The sequence below is a fragment of the Rhinolophus sinicus genome, linkage group LG05, assembly GCF_036562045.2.
Source record: "Rhinolophus sinicus isolate RSC01 linkage group LG05, ASM3656204v1, whole genome shotgun sequence".
NCBI classification, from domain to species: Eukaryota; Metazoa; Chordata; class Mammalia; order Chiroptera; family Rhinolophidae; genus Rhinolophus; species Rhinolophus sinicus.
Window position 1 is genome coordinate 144,534,139 of NC_133755.1, and position 15,309 is coordinate 144,549,447.

General features: G+C 36.1%; 1 pseudogene; it reads left to right on the forward strand.

The window, feature by feature from the left end:
- The first annotated feature begins 9,962 nt into the window (after positions 1–9,962).
- On the forward strand, positions 9,963–10,057 carry LOC141572016 (small nucleolar RNA U3; annotated as a pseudogene).
- Positions 10,058–15,309: the final 5,252 nt, after the last annotated feature.

Consider the following 15,309-nt stretch of genomic DNA (forward strand, 5'->3'; position numbering starts at 1 on the left):
AAAGTAAAAGATGAAAAGATCTGGCGGAGCATGGAGGATGTTGAAGAATGGCCAGAATGAGTTTAGAAAGATAGTCCTGAGGCTTTCAAACTTCAGTGATGGCTTTAGGGATTTGTTGATAAAACATGAAAATCTCATATGACTGTAAAGATCTATGAAGTATTAGAACAGGAAAGTAAAAATGTCAAGCTGAACTTTTTATAAACTCTGAAATGCTGAAATAATTTCATGATGACGTCAGCATTGCTTTCCTAGAATCTGCTATTAAAAATAGTCTTTATGCTCCTTTAATGTGTTTGATAACAACACATAGTTAAGAAAATTAATTTCATGGTTTTTATTATTTTTATTAAGATATAAGTGACGTATAACATTGTGTTAGTTTCAGGTGTTGGTTTTCTTAATGAGGGGGTTAATTTGGAACTCTGAAAATTATGATTTTAGCCAATAAATTGTTTTAATAGAATTCTCAATTCTTTCTCTACAAATTCAATTCCAGATTTCCTCCCTTGAAAAATGCATTTAAATGTCAGGGAAAGGAACAATATGTTAATGTTCTGGATTGCTGATGTGATTAATATTAACCCTAAAGTTGAAGGTGAAGAGGTCAAAACCAAGATTTCTCAGTGTGATGTGGGGACTTTACCTCTTTTCTTAAAATAGATGGAGAGTCTCCAACTAAGAATTAGGTGAGAAGCACATTTACCAAAGTGAAAAATTAACTACTCAATATGATACCTGCGCTAAAGTAAAGAGAAACCATTGTTTTTATTAGTTAAAAACCAGGGTGGTGTGCTTACCAATCAATAGTCAGAATGAAGGTCAGAGATTTACAGCCTTCAAGCATCTTTAAACACACCGAGGCCAATACAAGCTACGTGGGCAGTTTGTTTATCTAGATTTGTCATTTAACTTTGTGTGCTCTAGCTTATTAATGCTCTACACATGACCACTATGGAAAATAAAATGGTTTCCATATTTTATATTACAAAGTGGCAAGACTTCTTGCATTTGGGGGTAATAGTTTTGTACTATTTGCCTTCCCCTCTCCCCACACATACACTGGTTTTAACTCATTACTCATTGTCTGGATACCACTACAAATTATAATATTCGTTTTATTTCTCCACTCCCCAAAGAAACATCACCTAGAACATGTGCCTGAAGATGGTATCAGATGTGTTTTCACAGGGAGCTGATTATTCAGTTGCCTAGGAGGTTAGAGGCACCTGGACATCCAAGTAGCAGAGAAAGCCCTCTAAGAGCACATTGATCCTTCAATGCAAGATAACCCCCAGACATATCAGAGGTTCTTTCACATCCTGATGCTCCCCAGGGAGTGTCAGGGGAAAGTGGACAAGAACGGACTAGCGAACCCTGAAGACCAAGAAGAATAGCTTGTCTTTGACACTTGCTTCCGTGCTAAGTGGCTTGCCCTAGTGAACCTCCCATGTACTTGTTCCTGGGCTCCCTGCACTTAAGAACATGAGGCCCACAGAGATTCAGACAGAGTGCCTCAGGGACTAAGAAGTAGCAGGATGAAATGAGCTAGTCTTGAGTTCTCCTAGGAAAGGCTTTGCCTCAAGACTTGCCTTTATATGACAGCATTGAAGTGCTTGTTCAAATTTTTGTTAAAATATGACTACAGGATTAACATAAAATATAATTTCAAAGTAGAGACAAAATACGTAGCAATTTAAAATGCTTACTACAGAGTCAGACAAATCTGTGTTTGAAACCATATTTACTGTGTGACAAATTAAATAACGTCTCTGGGACTCATTTTTCTTACCTGTAAAATGGGCTTAATAATAGTTCTATAACACAAAAGGTTTTTGTGAGAATTAACTGCGCTAATGCTCATAGAATATTTAGGATGATAGTTTCTGACACATGGCACAGGCTCAATAAATGGTACTGTTGTTAATTTTCATTATTATTCAAATCTCATGCATCAGTAGTATTGTTGAAAGCAATGCAAACTGTTCTTGTGTGCCTTAGTGTGTAATGTACACTGCTCTATTGCTAGAGCTGTCTAGCAAGATAACCTAGGCTAGTGTAATTAAATAAGAATTTATTATGTAAAAGTAAAGGAAAAAAGCAAAATGTAGTAAATCATTAACTACCCCAATATGGTTTCATAGAAGTGACCCTCACAGGATACAATATATTCTGATTATTAGACATAAAAACATGATTACAAGCAATATTTTAAAATAATAGGTGTTTATATACATTTTCATGATTTCATATAATGATGCAAATTATTCTTCTATTAATAAAAAATTCTGGGAAGGAACTGTCAATGCGTATTTCAATCTGATTGTCTGTTTTCACAAACCTGTCATAAGTAGTTGTAAAAATGTGCGATAATCTATGAAAAACTCTATTAGGAAGAAAATGTTTTTTATCAATTAATTTATTCCTCCTTTAAAAGTCAGGGAAACTCATACTTAAAAATATAAAAGGTTAAATTTTAAATCAGAAATTATTATGTTGGATATTTCTATAGCTTTTGTAGCTGCAAGGTTAACGAAAAGGTGCTTACTGTTCTCTTTATTATTATTTAAGGAGAACCTTTACCCTAGCCAAAAGCACTCTCAAGCTACTAAGCTGAACATCCAACTGCTGATTATTGAACATCTCCTCCAAGATGTACTGCAGTCACCTGAAGGTCAGCGTGCACACACCTGGGGCCCTTCTCTTTATTCTCTGGTGGTGCTCTCGCTGGTTTCCCTCTTGACATTGGAAGCCAAAGCCCTGAAGTCATCCTAAGCTCCCCTCCTGCCCCCTCTTCCAGCCACTCTATTCCTTCTGAGCTCCCGTCCCATCCTCTTCCTCGTCATGCACAATGCCCCAGTGCACTCTCATCTCCTGCCAGGATTATGGTATTAGCTACAACCCAATCAGCTTCTCCATCACTTCCAGAGGGATCTTCTTTAAACACAAACTACATCTCTGCTCAAGATTCTTTTCTGGCTCCTCTGTGCCCTCAAAACAAGGCCCAAACTCATTGGCATGGGCCTAAGGCTTTTTTATTTTTCTTGCTAGGATCGAATGTTAATCAATATAATGTGTTAGCTCTTTGGAAATTTGTCTGCACTTGGAAGGTTCATAGGATTTTTAAGTGTCAAAAGTAATCACTGTGTAGGTACTGGGATTTCCTTTATGTGTTATAGTCAGAGTAGAAACTATAGGAATATGAAAAACTGGTCACAGAGATGAAATGCTTATAAAAATCAATGGCTGTAATGGCTCTAAAATATTTGAGGCCATTAGCATTTGATGCAAACAACATTGAAGGAAACAATTTTTAATTGAAAAATTTGGCTCTATTCTCAGCCTTTCTAAAGTGTGACAAATTGATATTGAAAGACTGAGGAAACAGACCTTGATAGAACTCAATGACATATAGGCAGATAGAGGCTTAAATGAGGCTAAGACTGGGATTTTTAAGAAGTTAATACACAGAAATTCAATAAATGCGGTAAACTCTCTTATTCTTCATTCTGTTTCTCCTGTGTTTGGCTAGTTCTTACTCAACCTTCCAATACAGATGTTGCATTCCCTGAGAAGTCTTTCCTGAAACCCCAACGTCTAGGTTAGTGTTCCTCTTAGACTTTCTGTAGGTCCTATACTTCCCCAGCATGACATTTATCATGTTATTTTTCTGTCTCCTGAACTAAACTATAAGCTCTGGGATGGTTGAGGCAATTGTTAGGTTGATAATTCCCACAATATATACATGTTTACTAAAGTTGCATGTAAAGAACAGCTTTAAAATCAGAATGAATAATCACCTTTGGGTCCATTGCTCAAGATGTTATGTACCAAACAACATAATACAGACCTGGGCTCAATCAACAGTCACTGTCACCTAACAGGGGCCCAGAACTGCACAACGTAGGAAAATGAAGCTGGGCTTGCCCTGACATAGTCACAGATCTAAGGCATTCCTTGGATGAGAAGGTTGGTTGTGCTACGTATTTGTCTTTAAATTCTATTCCACTTTGAATCATAGTTAGAGTTGAAACAAAAGGGGATTCTAAGGACTAAGATCTAGTTATTTATTTTAGTAGACCAGGTCCTCATCAAATATTGATTAATTCACTGATTGGTTGATTGGGGAGGGCTGGAATATGCCTTTGTAAGTCACGAAGTATATATCCTAAATAAATGCTTGTACTTTTGCTCAAAAAGGCAGATGTTAGGTTGTTCATTACCATATTATTTGTAATAGAAGAAAATTAGAATCAACTAAAATTACCATAACTAGATGGATGGATAAAAAAACAGAATTCATGCAATGGAATATTTCAGGCAAAATTAATGAATTAAATGTACATGTATTAACAGGAATAAGTCTTGACAAGATCATGTTGAGTGAAACAAGCAAGTTCAAGAACAAATGTAATATTTATATAAATTATAAAACCTTAAAACAAAACTATCAAGTGTTTATGGATATACGTATATGGTAAAAATATGAACACATGGTTGGGAGGTGTATATATTATCTTCAGGATAATGATTACCTTTGGGGAGGGAGGCGAGAGAATGAAACTGCATTAAGGTTCATTTACATTTTAAATACTTTGTTTCTCGAAAACATATGTGAAACAAATATGGCAAAGTGTTCTATGTTAAAGTGTGGTGATGGATACATTGATGTATACTATATTATTCTTTGTATTTTTAATAAATTTAAATATTTCATTATTATCTCTAAATTACAATAGAGAAAAATAAGCCATTAAAAGGAACAGTCTATTTAGTTTTAAAAATTAAATCTTTACTCACAGACATTGGTTCAGCAATGTAGCACTGAATGGACTAAAATATGTTATTGAGAGTTAAAGGGTTATTTAGGTCTCATTAGCAAATGTTCATATTCCTGGGAGGTCAGTGAGGCAGAAATAAATTGCTTTTGTAGATAAGATGGAAAAGAACGTCTCTCCTTTAAAAATATATGTATATATTTTTTCCTAATTGCAAAAGTTACTTGAAAATGCCAAATAAAGGGGTAATCCAAATACTCGTATACTCCTGCCTCTTATAAATAAAATTCATAAATATAATTTTTATACACACCCACATGCCTACCTGCATGATTTAAAGACACATCTCTGTGCCTACTGGTTTATACTTAGTATTACATGATGAATGATTTTTTTTTTCTGTTATATAATTTACTTTGCCAGAAGATTTTTAGTAGCTGTGTGGAATTTCTTCATATATATATATATGCTATAACTTACTTAACAAATTCCTTACTGTTGGATATTTAAGTGGCTTCTAGACTTAAAAAAAAAAAAAAAGAAGAAATAGAAAATGATTTCCTGGTTCACTAGAAATAATATGACCTAGAATATTTTCCGAGCCCAGCATTATTCTCATTGAACCCCAACATGTAAACACCCATACTTGATTTTTTTTTTTTTAACATAAGGGATTATTTCAGATGACTGACTAAATTTCCCAGGTATTTTCTTATGTCCAGGAGACAAAACTATTATAACATCCTGGTCAACTATGAGCATGTCTGGGAGTGGACATGCCCAGGCTATGAATACCTATATCCCCACAACGAGTTTTACTTGCCAACTTTGGAGGTGGGGGAAAGAGATGTCACACTAAAAGTGTTCAAAATAAAATTCTTAGTGAATGACTACATTGTTTAAATATTCTTAAATGGGAATTATTTCCAAAATATTAATACAGTTGATCATTGAATATGTTCTTTGAATCCTCACAACAACCTTCTGTAATATATTACATTCACATTCATGCTGAATGTTAGCAGAAACTGCTTTATGGTTCCTTTAGGATAATCACAAAATGCCAAAAATGATCTTATAAATAACACATATCCATGTTCCTATATCCATGACATTATGACACTAGATTAGGCAAGAGATGATGAGTGCAATGTACAACGGAGAACACAAACAAGTAAGGGTAAATACCATTAAGCAACTGAGCTTAGTGAAATTCAGGCAGTATGGAGGTCATGATTTGATCCATTGTCAATGTCAGTGTCACAGTTCCTTCTTTCAAATTCAATTAATATTGATGAGGTTATAAACACATGGCTTCCTCCCTTGAAATTATTTCTCCATGCAAACACACCTCTCAATAGCCTAGCAACTCATCTGCCTTCTGCTTTCAAGGCTAGATGTCTCACACATTCCCTTAGATAAAAGGAATGATTCAGATTCATTTTCCACATATCCTTGTGAAGGAATAAAATCTAATTTTCCACCCAAGGTCAGTGCAAACAACAATGTCCAACAATTAAAGTCTTTTCTAAGTTATGCTGAGACCAAGTCCTGCTTGACTGAAGTGGGTCTGTGTGTTTGGGTTTCTGCTGACTTACAAGTTACTCATGGGTAGAAGCCCATGTGTCATATAAAAGCTAGGCCTGGTATTTCTTGGGTTACTACAGTCTGCATAAACAATGAGGAAGATATTGCAATGTTCCAAGTAAAAGGTGGTTAAGGTCTCAACTTGTGATGAATTGATAGATTAAAAATGAGAAAAGAGAAGACTTGATTAATTGATAATTGATGTAGTGGTGGAGGTGGTACTAAGAGCCATAGGAGAGAAAAGGGCGATCTGGGAGACTGGGTATGTGATGACGCTAATAACTGATTAAGAAATATAGGAGGAAGTGTAGTGTTTCTATCAGGGATAGATGAGTGAAGAGTGACATGAAACAATCATTTTATGCAAATTAGTTTTGAGGTATTTTTGAGGTATGCCTGGATTGGCCTATTTCTGGTCTAAAACTCAGGGGGACCACGAAGGCTGGAAATATGCACTTGATCGTCATTAAGATAAGGTGTTACTTAAAAACTATTAAATGTCAAAGTTATTGTCCAGGGCGAGTTCATAGACTAAGTAGAGCAGAGAGCTGAAAGAAAACCCCCCCAAAATCCTGTGTTTAAAGAGAAGGCATCCATGAAAGAGACTGATGGTGAGAGCTGGGAGCAGAACATGGAGAAAGTTGTGACTTGACATAAATGAAGTGGAGATTTTCAAAAATATGCTATGGTCAATAGCGGCAAACAGTATAGTTTCCTCCTAAAAAAAGGCTTGGAAACTATCCATTGGGTTTGGCAATATGGAGACAGGAGGGCTTTCCAAGGGTAGTTTGAGTGAAGTTCTGAGCAAAAGCCAGTTTGTATGGGGTTTGGACTGAATTGTAAATGGCAAGTGAGAAAAGGAGGACAATGAGTATGGAAACATTTAAAAACCTTTCCTGGACTCCCCGCTTTTGAGAACATGGGGCTAGAGGGTTAAAAGAAGGCCGTTTGTTTTCTTCCTCTTTTTGACTATGAAACATTTATGTGTGCTAAGGACTACAGAGAAACAATTAGCAGAGAGAAAGGCACCGAAAGTGCAGGAGACAGGGAGGTAACAGATGGGAATGACAGATCAAAAGAGGTCTTTACCCAGGCTAGGCTGCACCAGTGGAATACACTGATTGCTATTGTTTTTCTTTTCACTGCCTTACCAGGACTTGCTTTATTCACATGCTGTTCATTATCTACTCACATACTCTGGCAGGGTCTGCAACATGACCCATCCATTTATGAGCCTTGTTCTTCCAAGTTCTCCAGCAAAATCACGGAAGAAGGAAAATGGAATGGACCTGGTGATTAGTGAGTGAAAGCAGAATCTAACCAGAAAGTTTTCTCCATTTGGTTGCATACTTCTTTCTTAATTGCTTAATCACCAATAAAATGGCCTCATGATTTGTTTTTCCTCATCCAAAAGACAAGCTCAGTTATCAAACAACACAGCCATGAGATTTTCATGATAAGGTGGAAATTTCTGCAAAATCCAAGTTAATGAGCACATATCAGGTAATTCCCTGACTGCCTGACTTGCATTAGGGTAGATTTTAAACCACTGCATCACACACACACATATGTAAAGACTACGCAAAAATATATTACTGTTTTGGTCCTTAGGTGAAGCAGGATGTACTGATACAACAATAACAAGCCATACACACATTTTGATGAGTCTAAAGGCAGATTGCAAACTTCCAGTTTTTAATTACTGGTAAAATGCACAGTAGACACGCTGTCTCCATTCCTGACTCCCAGCCCACCCCTCAGTCTCAGTCCTCCACCCCATGTGTAACCTAGAGGACAGAGTAAGGGTTAGAAACGTGGTGAAGGTGTTCTGCGATGCTTATTATGTGGGAGTTCTACAAGCGGAAAATTTTAAAGCTTTGTCCTTTTAATTTCATGAATGTACATAAAATTTAAAAGTCATAAAGTAAAAATAGCCCTGTTAACAATGACATGCGACTTGCTTAGATTCCTTTGTTCTATCTTCTCCTAATTCCTAATAATCTCATGTTCTATAAATGACAATTTCCTGCATCTCTTTTCCCATATTTCCCTTCTGAGTTTCATAGCGACATGTTGATTCTTTATCCACTACGCTCAGCCCAAAGCCAACTATCAATATCTTCCAACAGCAGTTCTAGAAGCCTTTTCTGAAGTAATCAGTCAGTGTATCAACCAACAAGTATTGTTCAGCACCAGGCAATATTATCCTGATGGGTGGGAATATAAGGTTTCCAGAGCCAACAGCCATTGGCAGGTATACCTCATTTTTTTTCTGGTGCTTGTCTGTTCACAGAGCACGAGTCTATACAGAGAGTCTTAAAGCCGAGAGATATCACAGAGTCAGATATGGGCAAGAAAGGTACCTGTAAGCATCAGAATAGCCTGGAAGCCCAATGGTGTTTAATAAGTTGTTACATTAGAAACTTGGAAAATCTGATGTATTAATATCATCTATTTGAATGACTTGTAACAGAAAAATAGTTAGAATTCATAGAAACTCCAAGATACTGTATAAAATTTCCTCAAGTGTTCGAAGAAACTGTTAGTGTCACAAATACATAGGGAGCCCTGGAATGAATTCCCCCTTGTTGTTCCTCGCAAATGAAGATCACTTGTTCTGGCAACTATGATTAACAAACATATTGCAGAGTACAGCATGTTTTGGCATTTCTTGGTATAATCTCAAGAATTCTGCCCTCTGCTTAAAATCTAAAAGAGAAAAAAGATAAATGCAAAGACAAAAATGATGATGCAGGAGAAGAAACGTAATATTAGCTAAGCAAACAAACAACAAAGCAACCCATCTATGGCTCTTTTGATTCAAAGAAGTGAGTAAAGGACACATTTCCATTCATAGAGTGGCAGTCCCTACCTATGCATATTCAAATAAAATTTAAATATTCAGTTCTTGTTGTATTCAGCCCCTTTATTTCTGTAGACTTTTCCTTCTTAATGGTGGCACAGATGGACTCACAATTGGAGAGCACGTAAAAAGATTATATTTCGCAGGTGAACTAGGAAAGCTGACCTACCTTCCTCTAGGCTGGGTTGATTATTACCCTTGATCAAATAAAGGGCCACATGTTGCAGTTGCCCTTATGCCCTGGTTACCACAGTGAGAGAAAGAAAGGAAAGAAAGAGAGAAATAGAAAGAAGACTTAAGACAAGAAAGATATTCTTATATAAATTTGCATATCTTCTGAATACAAACATGCTCTATGCATTAAAATACTTCATTTTTTGAAAAGAATATTTACCTGGGATGAAAATGGCTCACAATTAATCATTTACTCTTGCTATAATGGAAACAATAATTTCTTGCAACAAATTCAAACCTTTAAAATCAGAAATGTCGTGTGATACATACATAGAAAAAACTCTGACGGCCTGGTTAGAAGCGAAGAATAAAAGGACAAGGGGTGAAAAGAAGAGATATGAAAACAGAGAACAATCACCTGCAGGATACAGATATTCAGGGATTCATACAACCACCTCTGCACTCTGCCCATACAATGATGAGAAAATTCATGGTTTTCTCCAACTTCTTTGAGCTTTTGGAAATGCTACCATTTAAGAAGGATTAGATACTAACGGAACAAGACTATACTTTCAGGGATCATTTCTATAGTTCGTTACTAGATACTAACTGAACAAGATCTTTTTGTTTTCTACTTGAGCTTACCTTTGGTAGATATTTGGATTTACATTAGATATTTCTGAAAACAAACACTACAAAATTAATTTTTCCCCCAAAATGAGTTTTAAAACCTAGTGCTCTTCTAAAACACATGGGAGCATGGAAACATTTCTATGTGGTGGAGGGTGGGGAAGCAGATTACAAATTATTATACATGACATAACAGTTTTGTTGACAACTTATATTTTTATGATATACATATAAATAAAAAATGTTGGGGAGGAGATTAGGCCTTGAATTCTTGATGGTGATTTTCCAGGATGGGGAAAATTACAGAGGACTCTCTGTTTAATGATTTCATGTAATAATTAAATTTTGTTACTATGGTAATTAGAAACAATATGAAACATCTTGTATTATAATGTACACATTATTAAGATTTAGGAATTGGTGATTAAAGTGTTGAATATTGTCTAGTGACCAAGGGCTAGTGTGTGTTTTCTTGAGAATTCTTCTACTGAGCAGACCCTGTTTAAATGTGATGAACCAGATTTGTTGACAGAAAATCCCGAATACTTGCCTTGTTTTTAAGGAACCCCTTTACATTATCCCATTTTATTGGTCCAAAATTAAGGAGAAATGACAGACATTCTATTGGCTGATCATACTGTTGTAATTGCCCAAGGCAAGATGAAAAACAAAATCCAGTAGACCATTTGTATTATACCCTGGCAACTAAAATCAAAATGGAAATGATAGCAGTTTAATTTAGACAAGAAAAAGTTTTTTAGAAAATATGTCCAGTGGAGGTAAATAAACAAACTTAGAATGTGAAAAGCTCTCGAACTGAATGACAAGAGGAGTGACTAGAGTGATGTGAGGAGGTGAGATGCCTCAAGCTGGGCCTTACAGTGACATCACACCGAGCATGAGATTTCACGTCTTCAAGATAAGTATATCTGTTTTCAATTTTTAAAGGGAAATGAAGCTGAGAAAGGTTTCCATTTTATTCCTTAACTTGAAAAGATTAAAGACTAAGATTTTCAAGTCTAGCACAAAAGAAATGTGATTGGAACGCAACGGCATTTTATTTGACATTTCTAGGGCTGCTGAGACGGGGAGGAATTGACCTCTGTGCAGTGCACCGAGCTAAACAGGAAGGTAAAACTCACAGTCCATTCTTTAGACGACGACAAAGTCATTTGCCCAATTCTGATAGTACAATTTCAAATTATAAAGAAAAGGGCTTTGCACTTTAATGGCAACTTAAAGCCACATATATCTTGTAGTAAAGTGGACTTAGAACTAAATTGTTAAAATGGCATTTCGCCTTCCACAGGTATTGGCCAAAGTGAAATGGGGATAAGTAAAGGTCAGTATGGGTTTTAAAGATTTGTATCATGTGCCTATGAGTTAACTGTCAGTCATCTGATTCTGTTATTGTTGCTCACTTTCAACAGCTACAGGTGGACGTGTTCTGGGAAAAGTGGGGAGCATATTTAGCTGCTCAAGTTCATCATCAGCCTTTCTAGCTACTCCTTGAAAATGAATCTATTGATTTTATGGCATATACAAGTGTTACTCAGTTGTTCCTGTTAAATTTGGTCTTTTTGAGGGAGATTTTGTAATTCTGATAAATGGATGCCTTCCATTCCATGGTCGGCTCATTTCTGGGACTCCTTGGAACAAGCATGTCCCAGGATAAAGAGATAGCTTTTCGTGTATCCGTGGCTCGGAGATAGCGTTCTTCAGCATGGTATTGTCTGTAATCTGCTGTCTCCATGAAGAGCACCTGAAACTGGCTTTGTCAAACAGTCGGATTAAGATCAAAGCTGAGGCCTTTGTGACTGGTTGACTGGCAAGATGAGCACAGCCACAGGGGAACAATCGGGTGGCTGATGCACAGCTGATGGGTTCCCGTGCTTTCTCTCTCGTCTGGTTTACCTCATTTTATCTATGCTGATAAGAACCAGAGAAGTATGTGAACTGGACAGAGGCCAATGATAGCATATTATTAACATATTCACATAAAAATCTAACTCCCAAGCAGTATCAGTTTGATCTTTTACCTGTGATTTGTGTTGGTGACAAAGTTTCCCCTCCAGGGAGATTTTAAAGCTTTCCATCCTACCTCTCCTCACCTCCCATGTTCAAAGAGGAGTTTGTCCACAGCTCAAGGAGGCACCATTGACCTGTTGCTAAGCTATTGTACGAGGCCAGACACTGGCTTATACAAGCACCTATTTCTTAACCAAGAGGAATTTCCTATCCCATGAGGATTGTAAACCAGATGAAGTTTTAAGGAAGATGGAAATGTTCCTATAATCTTCAGGGTTCTAGATACTATTGCTTTCTGAACTGATTATAGAATGTGAAATAGAATTTTTTTATTATGCAGAATAAAAGAAATTTTTGTCCAAGCAGTTAGAAATCCTTGTAGTTGTCAAAATAGTTCCATTTTTAAAAAAGTTGTTTTCCTCATTTCCCTTTCAAGCTATATACTTTTACATGTTTTCATAGATATTCTATAAGTTTTCTACCAGTTAGAACATTTACATATCGTAATGTGCCCTGGGATTACGAGTTTACATAACACTTTTTATAAGTACCAGATTTTTTGAAATTATTATAAATGCTTATTATGAGTTCATCATAACAAATCAAAACTAAAATTATACATATCATGTTTTTCTTAACATAAATAGCAAAAGATTTTATAAAGATTTTGCTTGTCTTTTCCTATAATTTTTAATCAAAGCCACAATGAAAACATACATGGCTTCAAGGACCAATTATATCATTGATGGAACTCAACTGAATGCACACTCCTTAAGTAATTTTTATGTGCCTAGCACAGTGTGCTGCTAAAGGTAAGTTACTCATTATCTTTCATTTTGGGCAAAAAGGATAATTTATATATTGGTTACCTGGCATCAACATGGTTTTTGCAACAGCTCCTGTTAATAATATGGTAACAATAATGTCATAGAAAAAAATAATCCTTGAATTTGGCAGAGGATGAGTTAAACTTGTAAGAGAAACTGGTGCTTTTCATTATTTCTGAACGTTCATAATGTCGGTGACAACTCTCTTATTTTGAATCCCAGGGTTCGATAGGCAGTCATCACATAATTATGGTGCTCTGGTAATAAAAATGAATCTAAGTGTCTGCTATGTGCCAGGACTGTGCTAAGGGGGTTATATGCATTACCTTTTGTAAACCATCCCTAGGAGATAAGTGCTATTATTAGCTTCACTTCACTATTATTATCTCCATTTTAAACTGTGTACTGGTGATGTTAGGTGGGTTCCTCAAAGCTATACATTGAGTAAGCAGCGGAGTAAAGAGTTCAAGTCAGACACCATCTGGTTAAAGCTTGTATTCTGGCATATTATGGTTCTGTTTGGGATTGACACTGTGCCCTGCTCCTGCCCACCCTCTCTTCTCTTTATCCCCCCTACACCCCCGTCCCATGCTCTAGTCAGCTGTTGATGTTTGGCCTCCAGCTGTTTAGGAGGAATCTCTGAATTGAGCTTCAAAAGCCTCTAAATTATTTGCTAAATATTTTCAATTAATAATGAGTTTTATGATAGTTGGCAATTATTTTCCTGCTTTGTTTCTCTGCCCAAATGAGCATATAAAATAGATGTTAAAGAGAACTTTGAAATTGCTTTACAAATGTATTTTAAACTATATATCCAGTTATTTTTATTCATAAACTACATTGAAACTTAAAGGTGAAATGCGTCAAGAATTTGTTCTCAAGTGGATGAATTGATTGAGATAGAAAGATGATTTTTTTTATGCTTCCTATATGCTAGGCACTGTAACACATTATCTCATAAAAACCAAACAACAGTCCTGTGACAGAAGTACTTTCATTTCAATATTTTATAGATGAAAGAATCTTGTTTTAGGGAGGTTAATCAACTTCCCAAAGTCGGTGATTAAAAGTGACAGGGCCATGACCTGGGCCCTGGTCTGACACCAAAGTTCGTATTTTTAAACTCTTTTTGCCACATCTCCCAAATACAAAAGGTGAGATTTATGGTATTTCAGACATTACTTATGTCCACGATATGGAGGTGGAGAATGAGATTGATTTCATGCCCTTTAAAAAGGTTTAACAGAGGTGCAAATTAGGCCATTTTTCTGCCTCTTCTTCCTGGGAACATAAAAGCAGGGCCTACAGGTTCTGCAGTGCTCCAGAGCTAATACCTTTCATAAGAGACTTATTTTAAAAATATTTCCCCTTCTCTGAACGTTCTGCTTGTGTTCATGGGCCTTCTCTACTCCTTGTAATAAGCACCACACTACCCATGGCAAGTGCACATGCTAAGTCCTGACAATGACATGGCAAGTTGGCAAGAAAATTTGCCGATCCTATGCAACATGGAGGAACCTGTCTTTAATATCAGCCTATTCATCCTCTAATACATTATTATTATAATTTAACTCTGTTATTGTAATAATAACACTGCATACACAAGAAGAAACAATACACCTTTGAAAAAGAGCAGCAGGTAAGAAGATACTCTCGTCTACATTTATTTTGAATTCTGTGACAGGCTTCTTTTTCCATCATTCAAAGGGAATTTCCCCCTTTTTTCCTACTGATTATGTTAGCAAATCAAGGCCCTAAAATCAGGACTCTGAAAGTAAAAAAAAAAAAAAAAAAATCCACTGTAGATTTTTTCTTTACCTTGAAAGGAAAAAGAGTTTACCCTCTCACCACAACAGATGGTTTTAAATGCAGTGATTACAAAATTCTGAGGGTAAAATGGTTTAATTACAAAGTCAATACTGCCTCCAACCTGGGCTGAGTCTTTAGCGTAAAAACAACAGACGGAGCAGTGCAAACGCTAAGACAATGTTTAACCAGAACTTTGCATAGCTACTGCAGTAGGGTTTTCCATGGGGCTTTAGTAAACGACAGAGCACATGACTCTGCGTTAAATTCATTGAATATTCTCAGAGGACGAAGAGTTATATACCTGTGTATTCCTTTCACTATGCAATATTTATACATACATACAAAGAAGACTAATGAACCCAGTATTATGAGATCGGGTTCAATTTCAGCAAAAAAAGAGCAATTAAGGAAAGTTAAGGAGACACAAAGAAGTTTGTCACAGGAATGAGTTTGCAGTTCATTAAAAAAAGAACAACATTCTGAAATTATACATTACTAAGTCATGTTTCCAAACAAGAAATGGTCAGTTTTGGCTTAAAACTCAAAGAAAAAGCAAGGACATACTAAGAAATGACACAATCACTAGACATTTGTAAAGTTGTTATTCTTGTCG